Genomic DNA, 17476 nt, shown 5'->3' on the forward strand with positions numbered 1-17476 from the left:
ACCTCCAAACACCACACGTTGGGCACTATGGCTTCCACAGATGAACTTTGAGGAGACACAAGTGTTCAGTCCATTATACGATTAATAACACCCAAGGTATAGAATAGTTCTTGAGGCCATACTGATATAAATAAATGATTGATTGAATAGTCAATAAATGAAGGAGAAAGATCTTCCATGCAGAAGAATTTCAAATAATTTAGGTAGGTACTTCGCCCTCAGCAAGAGGAGCATAAACATCCATTCTTTCAGAGTGGAAAACCCATTGTGTATTTGGGAAAAACAAGTATTGATGCCTGGCTTCTGGACTGAGCTTGCATTATTTAGCCTACTTGAGGTTAAGAAAAGTTGGGACTGGGTTTGAGAGCCTTGAATATAAGAGGAAGGACTAAGGGCTTTGTTTTATAAGTGAAGGCTTCTGGGTGAAAGATACAGAGTGGTCCCTTAGGGAGAAGGATGTGGGGATATCAGCATGAATAGAAGAGGAAGAATCACGTATGTGGCCAGTGCCTTATGTTTTATACATGCATGAGATGACAAGGATATGAATAAGGATGGCACAGTGGGACTGTGGAGAGAGGTGAACACGAGAAAGAAAAGGCAAGAGGGTGCAGAGGTTAGGGAAAGGTAAGAGTTTGTGGCATACTACTTTTTAACTTACCTAATATCGACTCTCCCTTTTTTTTTCCTTGTGAGCTGAAAACTCCCATTCTGTTGAGGGTCACAATGCTTCAGTTAGAAATACTTCTCATATTCCTCTACCTGTAGGAACGCCATGTAGCACAGTTCTATCCAATGAGATATAAGCAGCAGTTAAATGGGGAATCTGTTGCTTACTTGATAAAATGAGTCAGTCTCTGCTAGCATCTTCCTTTTGTCTTTTCCCTTCATCTTTCCCTTAATATCTGGAAGGGACATAGACATGATGCCTAGAGTTATAGCAACCTTCTTGTAAACAAGAGAAAAGAGGTCATATACTGGGGGAGGTAGAAAGAGGCACGTTCTTGATAACATTGTAAAGCTATCTCTAAACTTCATTTTATGTGACAGAAAAAAAGAAAATAGTTAAACTAGCGTGGATGGATTTCTTTTACAATCATAGTTGAAAGAGTAAAAGGTCACTTTAAGAGTTTAAGCTCTTATTAGGAAATAATGCCTCGTTAATTCTCAATCCAGGGTATTTGGATAAGAAGCAGAAGAGGGCTCTACTCTTGGGAGGGAAATCTTTCTAAAATAGATGTATCATGGCTTAGAATTGAAGCCAGGGCACCATACATCATTAGATATATTATATTTTCATTTAGGTTGTAGAAGAGCCTAAAGGTGTTTTGTGTTCTGATAGTTCAGGTCCACAGCTCTGCTATAGTAGGTACCACTTCTCAAACCACTTCAAAATTAAGTAAGTTGTCATGAGTCCATTTCCATGCAGTGGTGGTGAACGAGCTCCTCATCAGATGAGCTGAATAGGGGACCCCTATGAAGAAAGGTCTGGTCTACCTGCCTGACTGCAATGTCACCTGAGCCTCACCCCCATCTGCCAAGTAGAGCATCGGTACAGATTTGCTACAGATATAGATCTGGCAAAGGAAGGGGATACGGAATGGCTTATATAAATCTGATTCAGTTCATATTCTCTTTCACCTGAGCTTCTGGGGCCCAGCAATAATCATCTTTCAATTCTCTGATTGCAGCCTAGCAATTTGTAAACATTTCTGCGAGGACAAGGAGCATGTCCTAACAGCAGCTATCTTTTATACCTTTGCACAAATTGCACTAAGTGCATTGAATGAGATTTTGACTATTTTGCAGTTTTACTTCAATCTGTTGGGACTGCAGAACTGGACAAGCAAGACACAATGCACCACTCATTAATTAACTCAATAAATATTTGCTGAATGCCTGCAATTTGCCTGGCACTGCTATAAGAGCTGGTGACACAGAAGTAAACAAAGTATGCGAAAAACATGTCCTTATGAATTATATATGTAGACAGATGAGATAGGAAGTAAATAAATAAGATACACATATATATGCATATATAATGTGTCAGAGATTGTGTGTCTGAGAAACATACTATGAAGAGCAGAAAGAACGAATGTTGAAAAGGAAAGAGTAGTAAGTTCAATGTTAAATAAAAGGGTTGTTGGGTAATAAGTCCTCCTGATAAGATGATGATTGATGGCAATCTGAAGAAGTGTGAGAGTGCCATGCAGATAATCAAACATGATGAATACATTATGAACTTTTCTAAGGAAGCAGACACTGGTTCTTTTTATCAACTCAAGTGATTAAAGCAATACATTTACTCTGGAAAAGGTATTGACATTGTTCTTCTTCTTTGTAGGTAGTCATTGTGTAAAAACTATTTTCTATTGCATACTTCCCATTTGAGATACATACTGCTGTATCAAATGAGTTAAAGAAAGTCTCAATATATTATGTAAGAGTATGTGTTGTAAGAAATAAATGAAAGTAATATGGGACAAAGAAGGGAAATGTGGGGAAAGAAAGTGATTCACAGACATAATTTTGTGTTCATGGTGCAAACTTATTTTTTCTTAAAATTTTCCTGTAATTATAACTATATAATCCTACAGTAAGGGAAAAACATCAGATTATTGTTAATTATATTAAGTAAGCTCTAGAAGTATATTTAAAATAATCACACTTCATTTAAAGCTGGTAAAGTAAATCATTGCACAGCTCAGCAGGATGAAATACCTTTGTGTGTGGCTTTTATTTGTCACAGCAAATCTGCAAATAAATGGAGCCAATGGTAGGTAAGCAGGTCTGTGAAGTCCATGGAGTTTATCTTCAGGGTCACCATTATCCAGGCTCCACCTGATTTCTAATTTGTTCTTATTTATTTCACAAATATGTATAGCATTTACTGTGTGTCAGTTACTAAGTAATTTTTTTTTTTTTTTTTTTTTTTTTTTTTTTTTAGCAAATGGGGTTTTGTGCTGTCTCCCAGGCTGGAATGCAGTGGCATGATCACAGCTCACTGCTGCCTCCAACTCCTGGGCTCAAGTGATCTTCCTGCCTCAGCCTCCAGAGTGGCTTGGACTACAGGCACCAGCCACCATGCTTCGCTAATGAAGTGATTTCCAATGATGATGATGGTGACAATGGTGATAACAATAAAGGCTACGGTTTTTTATGTCTGTCTAAAAACCAGTATTGTGCTTCATTTGATCTCCTTAGCAACTCCATGACGTGGATGCTAATATTTCCTCATTTTTCAGATCAAGGCACTAAAGTTTAAATATGTTATGTCAGTTGCTTACCATGACAGAGCTGGAAAGTAGTAAAGGCAATTTGCAAAACTAGATCTGCCTGATAATATCAATTTCAATCACATATGAAAAGGTAAAGTACAAACAGACTTATGGGACAGAGGAACAGTTAAATTATATTTTAGGCAAGCTCTACCGTGAAGGTAAACTGGAATTAGCCATTTTGGAATAATTTGGGTATTGGATAAGGGAGAACAGAGAGAGATGGGATGCATGAATTTGAGAGATTTTCAAGGACTAGCCAGGCCCAGGCCCGGGTGCTTCTGCAAGAGGACAGTCCCAGGATCTCTTTTGGAAGCTGGCTGAGTCCAGTATTGCTCTGCTCCCTCAAGTTTCCTTACTGAAGGTATGCCAAACACCTCTTCCTCTCCCCTTGTTGTAAGCCTCTGTGTACTAATTTCCTATTGCTATTGTAACAAATTACCAAAAACTTAGTGGCTTAAAACAACAGAAACATATTCTGTTATAGTTCTGAAGGTTAGAAATCTAAAGGTTAGAAATACATTTTGCATTTGGCTAAAATCAAGGTGCCAGCAGGCCCATGTTTCTTGAGGCTCTAAGAGATAATCCATTTCCTTGCCGTTTCCAGCTTCCAGTCCAAGAGTTCTCCTGCACTCCGTGGCCCACAGCAGTGCGTGGTTCTGATGTCTAATGTCTGCTTCCATTGCCACATCTCCTTCTCTTATTCTCCTATCTCCCTCTTTCCCTTATAAGGACCTTTGTGATTACATGGGTCTTACCAGTATAATCCAGGATAATCTCCCCATCACGAGATCCTGAATTTAATCACATCCGTCAAGTTTGTTTTGGATCAGTATGTGCTCACCTTTGGTGGGGGCCATTATTTTGCCTACCTCACTCTGCCTTAGCTGTATTCTTGGGGTTTTTTGGAAACATTTGACACTTAATAATATTTCCCCAAACCATCCCCTCCTCTCAGATATCTTAGAATACATGCTGGGCCATCCTACTATTTCCCTACTTTTGTTTATGAGGTTTTAGTTAACTGTCCTCCAAGAAGTTTACATTTAAGTGCCCCTGATGGATGGCTTTTTAAAAGACGACTTCTTTAAAAGCAAAAAGTGTCCTCCATGTGTTATTCTTATCCATATGTCTCTCCCTGTCTTATCCTGGAAAATCAAATCCATGGCCAAACACCAGTTAAGTGTCACTAGGTTAAAATGGCAAGTCAACAAACATATTTTGTCTTTTGATTAATCATTATCAGACCTAATAAGACCATCTTAAGACTGAAAAACTCATTTAGAAAAAAAAGGAATGCAAAAGGAAATTGTGTCTATTCCAATTGAGAAGAACAGAGAAATTCTTAGGCCCTAAACTGCATCAGATATTAAAATAAAGGTCACTAACTGCACATCCTGGTGTGTAAGAGGAAAGTGGGCACTCAGCCAAGACCTGCCATCAACCCTGCATGGTGGATAATGAAACACATCAGAAATTTCTTAGTCAAATGATCCGAAGTGTGCATGCTCATGATAAGTAATTAGAAGTCTTAAAATTCCAATGTGGAATGAAGCACTGATGCATGTTACAACGTGGATAAATCTCAGATGCATTATCCTTAGTATTTAGGTCATTAAATATGAAATGTCCGATTTCAAATCAAAAGTTTAGTTTATTGTATCACAGACAAGAAGCAGTACAATTTATCAAAGTATGCGCCTAAACTATCCACTCAGTTTTGCCATCTTAATGGTAGCATGCTTATGCCAATAGCGAAGAAGCCTAGAGAGCGAGTGGCGATGAAATTGCAAAAGGCATTTTCCACAGTTTGCTGAGAATTGAATATTTTTACTTGCAAGAAGTGGTCCAAAACCTGGAAGAAGTGCTAGTCAGTTGGTGCAAGGTATGGGGAATATGGTGGATGACAGAGAGTTTCCAAGTTCAGTCTCTGTAGTTTGAACAGTATTGTTTGTGTGACATATGGTCGAGCATTGTCTTGCAAGAGGATCAGCCTGTCTCTAATGACCAGTCTCGGCTGCCTAATCACAAATATTCTCATCATTTCATCCAATTCATTGTAGTAGACATCCTCTGTAATCAACTGACCAGGTTTTATGATGCTGTAGTGGATAAAACCAGACCAGACACCATTAGCTGTTTTTGATGAATATTCAGTTTTGGATTGTGTTTTGATACTTCATCTTTATCCAACCATTGTGCTGAACCCTTGTGATTGTAAAAAAGAATCCATATTTCATCACATATGACATTTATGATTGTCAAAAAGAATCCATTTTTCATCACATGCAACAATATGGTGTAGAAATGGTTCACTTTTAGGTTGTGACACCAAAAAAAGGCAAGTTTCAAGGCAGTTTCTCTTCTCATGCTCATTTAATTAATGCAGTACCCAGCTATCCAGCTTCTTTACTTATTGATTTGTTTCAAATGGTCCAATATTGTTGAAGTAGTAATGTCAAACCTTGCTGCTAATTCACGCATAGGTTGAGATCAATTTCCTTCCACTATAGCTTCCACTTCATCATTATCCACCTTGGGCTCAAGTTGCCCATGTGGCTCGTTTTCAAGATTAAAATCACCAGAACAGAACTTCTCAAACCATTGACATACTATGTGTTCATTAGTCACATTCTTCCTAAATACTTCGTTGATATTTTGAGCTGTCTACTCTGCATTGGTTCCATGACGGAACTCACATTCTAAAATAATACAAGTTTTTGACTTGTCTGTGGTTTCACAAATATTGCTTACAAAAAACCAACAAATTTGAAAGATAATCACAAGCCAAACCATGTGTTTGAAAGACCTAGGATGTACCTTCACAATGACAATAAAACAAGAAATGTCGAAGTGAAATGTCAGAGATATCAACTGTCAAGCTTAGTACTTAAGGAAATCAGACATTTAATACTTAATAACCTAATAAAAGAAGCTAGACACAAAAGAACACATACTCTATAATTCCATTTATATGAAATATCCAAAAAAGGCAAATCTGTAGAGACAGAAAGTAAATGAATATTTGCTTAGGGAAGGGGAATGACAGTAAATGGGTACAAGAATTTTTTTTGGAGTGCTGGAAATATTCTAAAATTAGATGGTAGTGATGGTTGCATAGCTCCATAATTACACTAAGAATCATTGAATTATATATTTTAAGTGGGTGAATTTTACGATACATAAGTTATACCTCAATAAAGTTGTTAATGACAAAAAGAGTCCAATATATTGCTTGTCCACCCAACATTTATTTCTAAATATATTTTATTTAAAAAATCTGTTGTATAATGATGTTTGGTATGAGGTATTTCACAGTAGAGAAAAGTTATAAGCAGCTTATATGTTCAACAATAAGGATTAGTTAAGTAAATAATGGTATAGCCATGTGATGAATTCTGCGTATACAAGACAACATGATGTCTAGAAAACTAATGAAATGAGAAAATACTCATGACATACACCAAATGAAAAATAGATTACCAAATCTCTATGATCTATGAGCCCAAGTTTTTAAATGATGTAATTGTAACCCATGTATATTCACACACAGTGTATGTTGTTAACCCCTTGCACTATTCCTAATTCTCCTCTCATTTATTTGGACAATTGGAAGGATCTGTTGTAGTGACTATGACAAGTGTTCTAATTCTGAACCACTTGACATCAACCATCAAGGAAAAACATCCTGCCATGTCCTAGTACAAAGTCTTCTGAGCAAAAATGGCAGTAAATAGAGAACAGAAAAAAAAATATGTGAATTTTTAATTGCTAGGGTTGTTGGCATGGGTTGATATAAACCACTGGGAGAAAAAAATGCCTAAAAGGGAATCCAAAAATTCCCTTTCGTGCAGTTCTAATTTAACCAATTTATACATGATGCAAAATCTTACTCTGACTGTAGCACATAGACTCCTCCCTGTGAGCCAAGGTATTGTCTACTTCTATCATTTATTTTGTTTGTGAGTTTTTCATTTGTATTTATTTTCTGATTGAACGTTGTTATAAGATACTAGCCTCTGACCTAGAACCATAGGAAATAGGGCATACATGTTTTAGTTACTACAGACACTTAATTCATTCAGTATATGTTCTTGGACTCCTCTCTCTGTTTGTTTCTTGAGAAGTTCTCCATTAACCTATACATTTCTTCTTTAAATTTACTAAGTTCTCTCACATTATTTCTACCAGTTTATGCTGGTAGTATCCCCTCTTCCAACGCAGCAAGTTTTCCATGTGATTAATAGCGTCTTTCCAACTTATTTACACAAAGATTACTAGAAATAAATTTAAAAATTTAATAGTGCTTTCTTCTGAATGGCAGAATTACAAGAGATTTTTATTTTTCTTTATATTGATTGGCATATGCCAAATAAATTTTTCATTTTGCATACCTTCTAAAATCATGTTTTACATTTATAATCCAAGAGGGAATACCAATTCATTTCTTACTCATATTTCCTTTGTTTCTTCACATTAAAAAAATCAGTCAGTAATGGTCTAGCACAGTTTCTTAACCTTGACACTATTGACATTGTCGCCTGGATAATTCTTTGTTGTGGAGAATGTCCTGTGTATTGTAGGATGTTTAATAGCAACCCTGGCCACTACCCACTACATGCCAGTGGCAATATTCCTTTGCGACAATTAAAAATGCCTCCAGACATTGGCAAATATCCCCTGCAGGGGGTTGGAGGTGGGCAGAATCACCACAGATTGAGAATCACTGTTCCAGTGGTTCCTTCTATGTTCCTTCTACACTATTTCCATTGCATATCTTTTTTTTTTTTTTTTTTTATCAGCATAGAAATTTATTTCAATTCAAAATAATATGGTTATATTTAGAATAATGTAATAATTATCTAAAGCAAATATCATCATTGGCTCTGAAACAGGTCTAAAGATGTCATTCTTTTGAAGTCAAAAAATATGTAGTAAGAATGTACAAGGAAGCAAAAAATATAAAAACAAGTCTGCTGAGTGTTGGGAGTTGTAGGGGATATTCTAAGACACCATAACTGAGTCCACATTATAAACATGCAGCAACAGGTTCTCTTGCTTTATCAACTCCCTAGAAAATAAAGCAGTAACCTCAGCAATGCCGTAACCACTTGGTTAACAGGACAAACTTCCTGAGGGACACAGGTTAATTCACTATATTTCTCTTCTCCTCACACCGATTCTTTTCTTTCCTTTAAGATGGGTTTCATCCTGTTGACAAAATATTTGGTTTATTTGTAAGGTAAATAATATCCTGATTGAAGTATCCAACGATTTAAGTGAAGATGCTCAGGGATCAAACTTTTTAAAGTTAAGGTCAACTCAGCTAGTTAGCAGAGACCATCAGTGAATGTAGGAAAAATTTTTTCAGATAATATACATTTGCTAAAAAGACAGAAAGAATAAGCAGTTAAAAATGGGTGAAAAATCCTAGGGACTAGTGTGACCTAAACAATCAAAAGCAGACAGGTGACCTTTGATTAAATCCATTTACTTGCGGAGTGAGCTAGAAGGAGGCGCCAAGACAGAGTTTGGTTCCCAACAGTGTCCGTGGCCCAAGGGCACACTCAAAAGGTCTCCTCTTCTCATAGAAACTGGAACACAGATGAGAAGTCTTTCTTTGAGTAGCCCTTTGCACACATCGTCCTGTAGAGCTGATGGGCCAGACTGCCGAGAAGGATTGGACTCTTTGTGCTGGTAGCAGAGTCTTGTGCCAATCCCAGATCCTTAGCCATGAGTGTTGTTCCAAATCCACCCTGATAATTATTAGCTGAGGGAACTCCCTCCATCACTCCGGGTACAGGATTATAAGTATCACTTGACCAACACCGTCCTGAGCTCATATTTAGGATTTTTGCCAATAGTTTTGGGTCAAGCCCTAACCTGATTCCAAGATTCATAGCTTCAGCAGTTCCAATCATACTAATAGCCAACAGCATGTTGTTGCAGATCTTTGCAGCCTGCCCAGTCCCAACAGCTCCACAATATACCACGCTGGAGCCCATGCATCCCAGCAACTCTTGGGCAGCAGCAAATTCATTTTCGACTCCTCCCACCATAAATGTGAGGTTCCCCAACCGAGCTGCTCCTACACCACCGGAAACAGGGGCATCCATGAAAACTGCTCCCATTTTCTCAACTTCTTTGGCCAATTCTTTTGAAACTGCAGGATCAATAGTACTGGAATCTATTAATAATGAGCCTTTCTTCACTTTTTTTAGAATTCCATTTTCTCCAGAATAAGCTTCTATTGCATTGATACTGGTGGGCAGCATTGTAATAATTCTGTCAGCTTTTTCAGCTACATCTGCTGTTCACCCGCATCTTCAAACTCTTTGCATGCCTCAGGGAACACATCATAAACAATAAGCGGATAGCCATGTTTCATGAGATTTTTTGCCATTGGATTTCCCATGTTGCCCAATCCAATAAATCCAACTGGAGTCTTAGAAGCCATTGACCTAGAACACACCGCTGCAAGGCTGGCGGCTGGCGGCTGCAGCCGGCGGCTCCAGTACCGGAGGCCGGAGGCGGCCCCTCGGAGCCGCAAGGAGGCTGCCATGCTGCCTCCGCCCCGCCTCCCCGCGACGACCTCTGCCGCCTCCCGGCTGGCCCACAGACTGCCTATTTCCATTGCATATCTTTGTCTCTTCAGTTTCTCCCAGGAATGTGGAAGGTAGAATTTTTTGTGTGTATGGCCTGATCTCTATTATGCAAATGTCCTTGTGGGTCCCATGCTGTTTTCCTCTGGAGATCCAAAACCCTGTAAACAATTGTCTGAGTAAATGCTTAGAACACAGGAAACTTTTGTAATCTCCAGGTATTTGATATGCCTTCTCCCAACCCATTCATTCTCCAAACTTGGTATTAAATCAGTATTAAATCACAATATTAACATCAGCAATTAGTGAGAAATGAGGTTCCTGTTGCAAATTACAATTCACTACATATAACTGTGAAAAATTTTCATATGTGTATCAGCTGCCTTATAGTATACTTACTGTTAACACTGGTTTCTGTGTCATTTATTTATTTATTTATTTATTTTTAATAGAACTATCTTTCCAATCCTGTTTCAAAGTGAAAATTTTACCTTGAGGTTCTGAGGTCATCATGAACTTTAGGGGAATTGACAGAAAACTTCCACTTGTTATTTGAACATTTGATTAATAGCAATAACTGTTTTTTCTCCAAACATAAATAACTGGCTTGTGTACTCAGAAGCACAAATAAAATGCTCATAAATTTAGTTTTAGCAATTTTAAAACTCAATTGCTCGCTAAATCAATAATTCACAGTACATCTGTAATAATCATCATTGCATAATGATCCACCAAAAAAATCTGTCTCCAAGCTATGCACTGATTTTAAAAATACTTTCATCATCTAATAATACAAATGGTAGGCTAAATTCACTTCCTTTGTAAATACTGAAATACCAGATGCTTTCTATAACTAAACAAAAGCATAACACTTGAATAATTTATCACATGACGTACCTAATTTTCATTGTTATATTTGAGTTTTGTAGAATGATAATCATGATTTTAGATGTGCCCCACACATCCTTCCCCCTCTGCTCTGCCTGGCAGAAATCTAGTCTATCTTTCAAAATGCAGTTTTATTTCTTCTCTGCCTTTGTGAAATTCTCCTTGACTACCAGGGACAGAGTTCGTGGTTCCCTCTGATGTTCTTATAGCTTTTTGCATCTATTGACACTCTTATTACAGCTGGGCATGGTGGCTCATGCCTGTAATCCCAGCGCCTTGGGAGGCTGAGGCAGGAGGATCACTTGATGCCAGGAATTCAAGACCATCCTGGGGAACATAGTGAGACCGAGCTTCTACAAAAGATTTTCTAAAAAGTTAGCTGGGCACAGTGGTGTGTGCCTGTAGTTCTAGCTACGGGAGAGGGAAGTGACAGGATCCCTTGAACCAGAAGTTTGAGGTTGCAGTGAGATATAATTGTGACACCGCACTCCAGTTGGGGCAGTAGAGCAGAGAGAGACCCTGACTGGCTACATGGCATTTAAATAACTTCTTCCCATGTTGCTTTTCCCCTTTGGAACATATGGTGTGTCAGAGGGCAGAAAATTTCATTCTTCAATAAGCATTTATTAACCACCTAATTTGGTATAAGCACCATGCTGATAGCTAGAGAGATGGAAAAAAAGTTTCTACTTAAAAGTTGCTTACCATTGAGAGGGAAGATAGATAAACAATTACAATTCAGCAAGAAGAGTACCTCGATGCGTATGGAAACCCCAGAGTGTATGGAAACAAATGGGTTGAGCATCTCTGCCCAGAACAGATTCAGGAAAGGATTACTGAGAGAAGTAGCAGCTAAACTGAATTTTGATAAATGAAAAGGCATCATCTGAACTGGGGGTGGGGGGAGTGGTTAGTAAGAAAGGTTGGGATGGGATCACGTACAAGGACTAGAACATGTGTTTTGGGCATGAGGTGCTAGATGTCAGGGGCTATGCTGGTGGTCTTTCTGCTTTATCACTGCCTGCTGATTGCTTGTACCCTGGAAATTATTAGCAAACTTTCTAGAGGATTCTAGATTCTGATTCTCATGAGTTTTATTGACAGTGTGATCTCTGTGTTACCTCAAAATGAAAGAAAAGCAGATAATTAGTCTGGATATAGAGATTTAGTACACAGTGGAGGGAAAAAGGTGGACATGGAGGAAGTCCATGTTTGATAAAAAGAAAGTAAAGATAATCTGTTGAGGGTAATCCATAAGGAAAGAATAGTGATGAACTGATACAATAACTATTGTGGGAATGGGAAGTGGAGATGGCTGGAGACATGGACAGGATGCCTGGGAAAGCCTAGCAGAAGTTACAGATCATGCATGTCTGGTGCTTCCAATCTGCATTGATGTGAGCATTTTCTTCAACACTATCTAGCAGCCTGAGGACAGGAGCAGACAAGATAGAGGAACACATCAGTGCAGTGTATCTTTTCTTCATAAAGATCAGGGACAAGAAATTTGTGGATATTGACAAACAGGTATTAAAAACCAAAGGCCAATTTATTCTTTTCTCCTACTCTTCTCTCCCCGATCCATTGATAGGAAATATAGACACAAGTTGCTGCTTAATAGGAGCACAGATTGCTGCTTATGGACAATCAACTCTATCCTTAACATAGAGGGGAGACTAGCAGAATGGAAACAAGAATGATGTGTCATCTTTCATCATTCAGTAGAATATAAGCCAATGATCTTCACATTTAAAGGAAATAATGACACCTTTTAAAGTCATTGTAAGGTTAAATATATTTATAAATATAAGTAATAGACACACTCCCAAAAAGTCACAAGTAAGCTGAAGTTTTATCAAGAAAATCCCTTAATACATCAGAGATGCCTACTGTTGAAAACGCTCCTCTTTGAAAATCTAAGCCAGGCATTGGCAAACTTTTTGTGTAAAGTTCCAGATAGTAAATATTTTAAGCTTTGCAGACCATATGGTCTTTGTTGTAACTACTCAACTCTACCCTTGTATCAGGACAGCAGCTATAGACAAAATGTAAATGAGTGGGCATGATTGTGTTCCAGTAAAGTTTTATTTACAGAAATAGGTGGTCTTCAGATGATAGTTTACTAACCCCTTATATAAACTAAAGTTTTGTGTATCTCATTTCTGTAAAATAAGTAGTCATGCTCTCATTTATTATTATATACATCTTTATTTTTATGTATTTTATGTATTATTTTTATGTATTGTAATGTATTTCTCCATGTAATTATAAAAGACAGAGATGGCATGATTCAGTAACACATAATGAACAAAAACATTCATAGTTAATTTATCATTAGCAAAATGCTTTTTGGAATCTCTAAAATTATATCTAGAAGGCCTATACCATAATAATTAGAAGAAATACTGAATTTGAAATGACTTGTTTTCCAGATGGAATACTACTCCTGGAACTCTGGAGAAATGTTTTATAGAAGCAGCATAATTACAGATAGACAACACAACATTACCCCAATTTTTAGGGAAATGGTCCTTAGCATATGATGACAGCTTGAATATGCTCCTTTTTCAGAAGAAAGTGGAAATTATTATGCCTTAGAGTTAACTGCAATAGCTTTTATATTTGATGTGGGAATAATTTAAACAGAAGTTCAGTAATAGTTATTACAGGTTTTTTTTTAAAAGAATCATGTCTATTAGCATGCTTTATCTTGATTTATTCCTTATCTTATAGTCACAACAAGAGTAACCAAATGTCAAGGCAAGAGAGGGGCTAATTGCTTAAAGAGTATGGCGCAGCTCCAGTCCTGGGACCCTGGTGCTGAAGGTGAGTGTGAGCTCTGCGGGGAGTCTCCTGGTAGAGACAGTGAGAGTCCCAGACTCCCTGAAGCAAAACAGAAGCCCCTGGGACCATAGCCATCACCAGCTTAGGAGAAAGCAGAGGCAGGAGAGAAACTCCTTGGGGAAAGTTTTCATGAGCAATATTCTCATAAGAAGTACCAATAGTCAAATATCTAAACACACACCCTGAAACGCTAGTTGAAAGCTTAGTTGTTCTAAGATACTTGCTCAGAATTGACCTAATGCCAAACTACTTACCATGAATTGTATCATCATGGGATTAATGTATTTAAAAAAATTGTCATATTTATTCATGGACTCAATTTTTAATTTCAATTATAATTTTTTTCTCACACCTATAAAATAGAGTGGACATATAGTCATTCTTCAAAAAGGGAAAAAGTATGAAGGTAAACTAAGACCACATCTTACATGACAGTTATGTTTCCTCTCTTTTGCATCTTAGCCATTTATTTATTTTATATAGGGATATACATAATAAAATTATGCTGGCTGAAAAAAATTAGCCATGTATGGTGGTGCGTGCCTGTAGTCTGAGCTGCTTGGGAGGCTGAGACAGGATGATCACTTGAACTCGGGAATTGGAGGTTGCAGTGAACTTATGATCATACCACTGCACTCCAGCCTTAGAAAAACAAAAAATGAAAACAAAATAAAAACCAACTAGGATCAATATGCTAAGGCATCATTGTCAAGGGCTCTAATAGGTAAAGTGCACAGAATATAAGAATTGGTGGGGAAGGCTGGCCCATCTGGAAATTCTAAGAAAAGATCCAAAAGAAATGATAGAGATAAAAAAAAAAACACTGTAATCGAAATGAAGAATGCCTTTGATGGGCTCATTAGTAGACTGGAGACAGCTGAGGAAACAATCTCTATGCTTGAGGATATCTCAATAGAAACTTTCAAAACTGAAAAAAACAAACAGAAAAAGAAGTAAGAAACAACAACAACAACAACAAAAAAAACCCAGAATGCCCAGAACTGTGGGCCAACTATAAAACTATTAAAGGTATAAGCTACATCTAATAACAATACAAGAAGGAAAAGAAAGAGAGAAAGGAGCAGAAGAAATATTTAAAGCTATAACAGAGAATTTCCCCAAATTAATGTCAGACACCAAACCATAGATATAGGAATCTCAGAGAACACCAAGTAAAATAAATGCCAGGAAAACTATACCAACCTATATATCATATTTAAACTGCAGAAAAAAATCAATGAAAAAATCATGAAAAAAAATCATAGGGGAAAATTTACCTTAGTAATAAGAGGATCAAAAATAAGAATTACATTAGAATTCTTAGAAATAATGCAATCAAGAAGAGAGTCGACTAAAATATTGAGGTATTGAGAGAAAAATGCTACCCACGTAGAATTCTGTACTTGAAAAGTAAAGGAGAAATAAAGACAAACAAAAATATGAATCAATTTATTGCCAGTAGACTTTCCTTGTAAGGAATGTTAAAGTTTCTAGAGAGAAGGAAAATGATATAGATCAGAAACTCAGATCTACATAAAGAAAAGAAGAATACAGGAAAAGGAATAAGTGAAGATAAAACAAAAACTTTTCTTTTTCTTATTCTTTATTGATCTAACAGAATTTTTTTCAAAATAAAGCATCAATATATTAAATTACATATGATTATTTATATATGTATATACCTTGTGTGTATTATAATATGTTTATGCATGCTTATGTATAAGTGAAATGAATGATGGATAGCAATGATACAATGGATAGGAGAAAGGAATTAGTGTTATTAATTTTTTAGTACTCATACCACCTGTGAAGTGGTATACTGCTATTTCAAAGTCCACTCAAAGTGGACTTGGATTACTTGTACATATGCACATATTAAAAAGGTAAAAGTATATCAAAATACTAAGAAAGTAGAGAAAATGGAATTACAAAACCTCAATTAAAATTACAAAAGAAAGAAATGGCATACACAGACAATCAAATATTATCCAGCCATATAAAGGAATGAGGTTCTGATATCTACTCCAAGCTGGATGAACCTGAAAAACATAATGCTAAAGTAGAATAAGCCAGTCATAATAAGACAAAAATTGTATGATTCTATTTATATGAAATATATAAAATAGGCAAATTCATAGAGACAGAACGTAAATAAGAAATTATCAGGAGCTAGTGGGAGTTGTTGCTTAGTGGTTACAGAGTTTTTGCTCAGGATGATAAAAAAAGTTTTGGTAACAGATTATGGTGAGGGTTGTACAATACTGTGAATGTACTTAGAACCACTGAATTATACACTTAAAATAGTTACAATCACAAATTTTATATACTATATATTTTACCGCAATTTAAAAATTTCATTAGAAAGGAAATTGCTGGATTTGGCCATTTGAAAAGAGGGAGAAGTTACTTTTCCCCCCTTCCTGAGAATTTTATGTAATCATATTTGAAGGAAAGTGAGTCCTTAGCAAGAAATGGCTCAAAGGAAAGTTTTTCTGAGAACTATAAAAAGAGGCTCACAACACATTTTCAATAGCAATTAGACAAAGGAGGAAATTCCCAGCACAGAAAAATCTAAAGCCTGAAGTAGTTTCCACTACAAATTGCATTTCCCTCTTTGTAGAACACCTAAAATTAGAGCTACTCTTAAATTATATAAAATTTTATTTTTTCTTAACATGCTCTGAGTGTGTATATCAATAAGGCTTTATAATCAGTACCACTCAAGAAGCTATCTTTTTAAATTACCTGATTGAAAAAAACAATTGTGAAATTTTCAAAATCATCTTTTTTTAAATTTGTGTGGATTTAAGGGGTACAAGTGCAGTTTTGTTACATGGATATGTTACATAGGGTGAAGTCTGGGCTTTTAGAGTAACTATCACCCAAGTAATGTATATTTACACCCGTTAAGTATTTTCTCATCCTCACCCCTCCCCCAGTCCCACCTTCTGATTCTCCAACATTTATTATTCCCCACTCTACATCCACTTGTACACATTATTTAGCTCCCACTTACAAGTGAGAACATGCAGTATTTGACTTTCTGATTCTGAGTTGTTTCATTTCAGTTCCTCCATGTCACTACAAAAGACATGATCTCATCCTTGTTATGGCCACTGTGTAGAGATATCATATTTTCTTTATCCAGTCATCCATTGATGGACATTTATGTTGGTTCCATACCTTTGCTATTTGTTTTTGATAACAAGTCATGTAGCAAAGCAAGGAAGAAAAGAACTTAATAACTGTTCTGAGACAATGTCCTTTATCTGAGAGAAGACAATTTTAAAAATCAGTTTCATATAGTTGGAGATAGTATTGTTATGGTGTTTCCTCCACCATTTCCACTTTTTCTCTTAAAGAAGTAGTCGGCTCAAGAAGCTGTATAACAGGGTGAAAAACCGAAATAACGTACAAGTCTCTATGGTTCTTGCTTTCCAAAAATCTAAGCTCTTAAGAGAACATCAAACATTTAAAGAATATGAAAAAGGGAGAAAAAAGTTTGCAGACATAGAAAGTCTAAAAGACATGAAGATAAAAGATCACAAAGGCATTTCCCCAGGTTAATAGTTAGAAGCAAGAGGGAGGTCTATGGTTCTGAAGATGAAAGAGAACCTTTATCTTCCTTCCAAAGCAGTACTTTCGGTCACTGGTATCCTTCTAAGGAGCCTTGGGTCCCAGTAGATAACCACTGGACCTGAGGAAGAGAAATAGGTAGACACGGGTGATAGAGGTCACCATAGCATCTGCTAGATCTGAGATGGAGGACAAGATAATGTCCCTCAGTGTGCTTCCCACTGAAGTCTTGGCTCTGTTTAATTCCCCAGACTTGTCTCTAAAAGTCAGATGCTAGATTTCCTATGA

The 17476-nt window shown here is 36.8% G+C and overlaps 1 pseudogene; it reads right to left on the reverse strand.

The window, feature by feature from the left end:
- Positions 1–8753: 8753 nt before the first annotated feature.
- Positions 8754–9900, reverse strand: LOC105862208 (3-hydroxyisobutyrate dehydrogenase, mitochondrial pseudogene; annotated as a pseudogene).
- Between the last annotated feature and the right edge of the window lie 7576 nt (positions 9901–17476).

This window comes from Microcebus murinus, chromosome 5 (genome assembly GCF_040939455.1).
Source record: "Microcebus murinus isolate Inina chromosome 5, M.murinus_Inina_mat1.0, whole genome shotgun sequence".
Taxonomy (NCBI): domain Eukaryota; kingdom Metazoa; phylum Chordata; class Mammalia; order Primates; family Cheirogaleidae; genus Microcebus; species Microcebus murinus.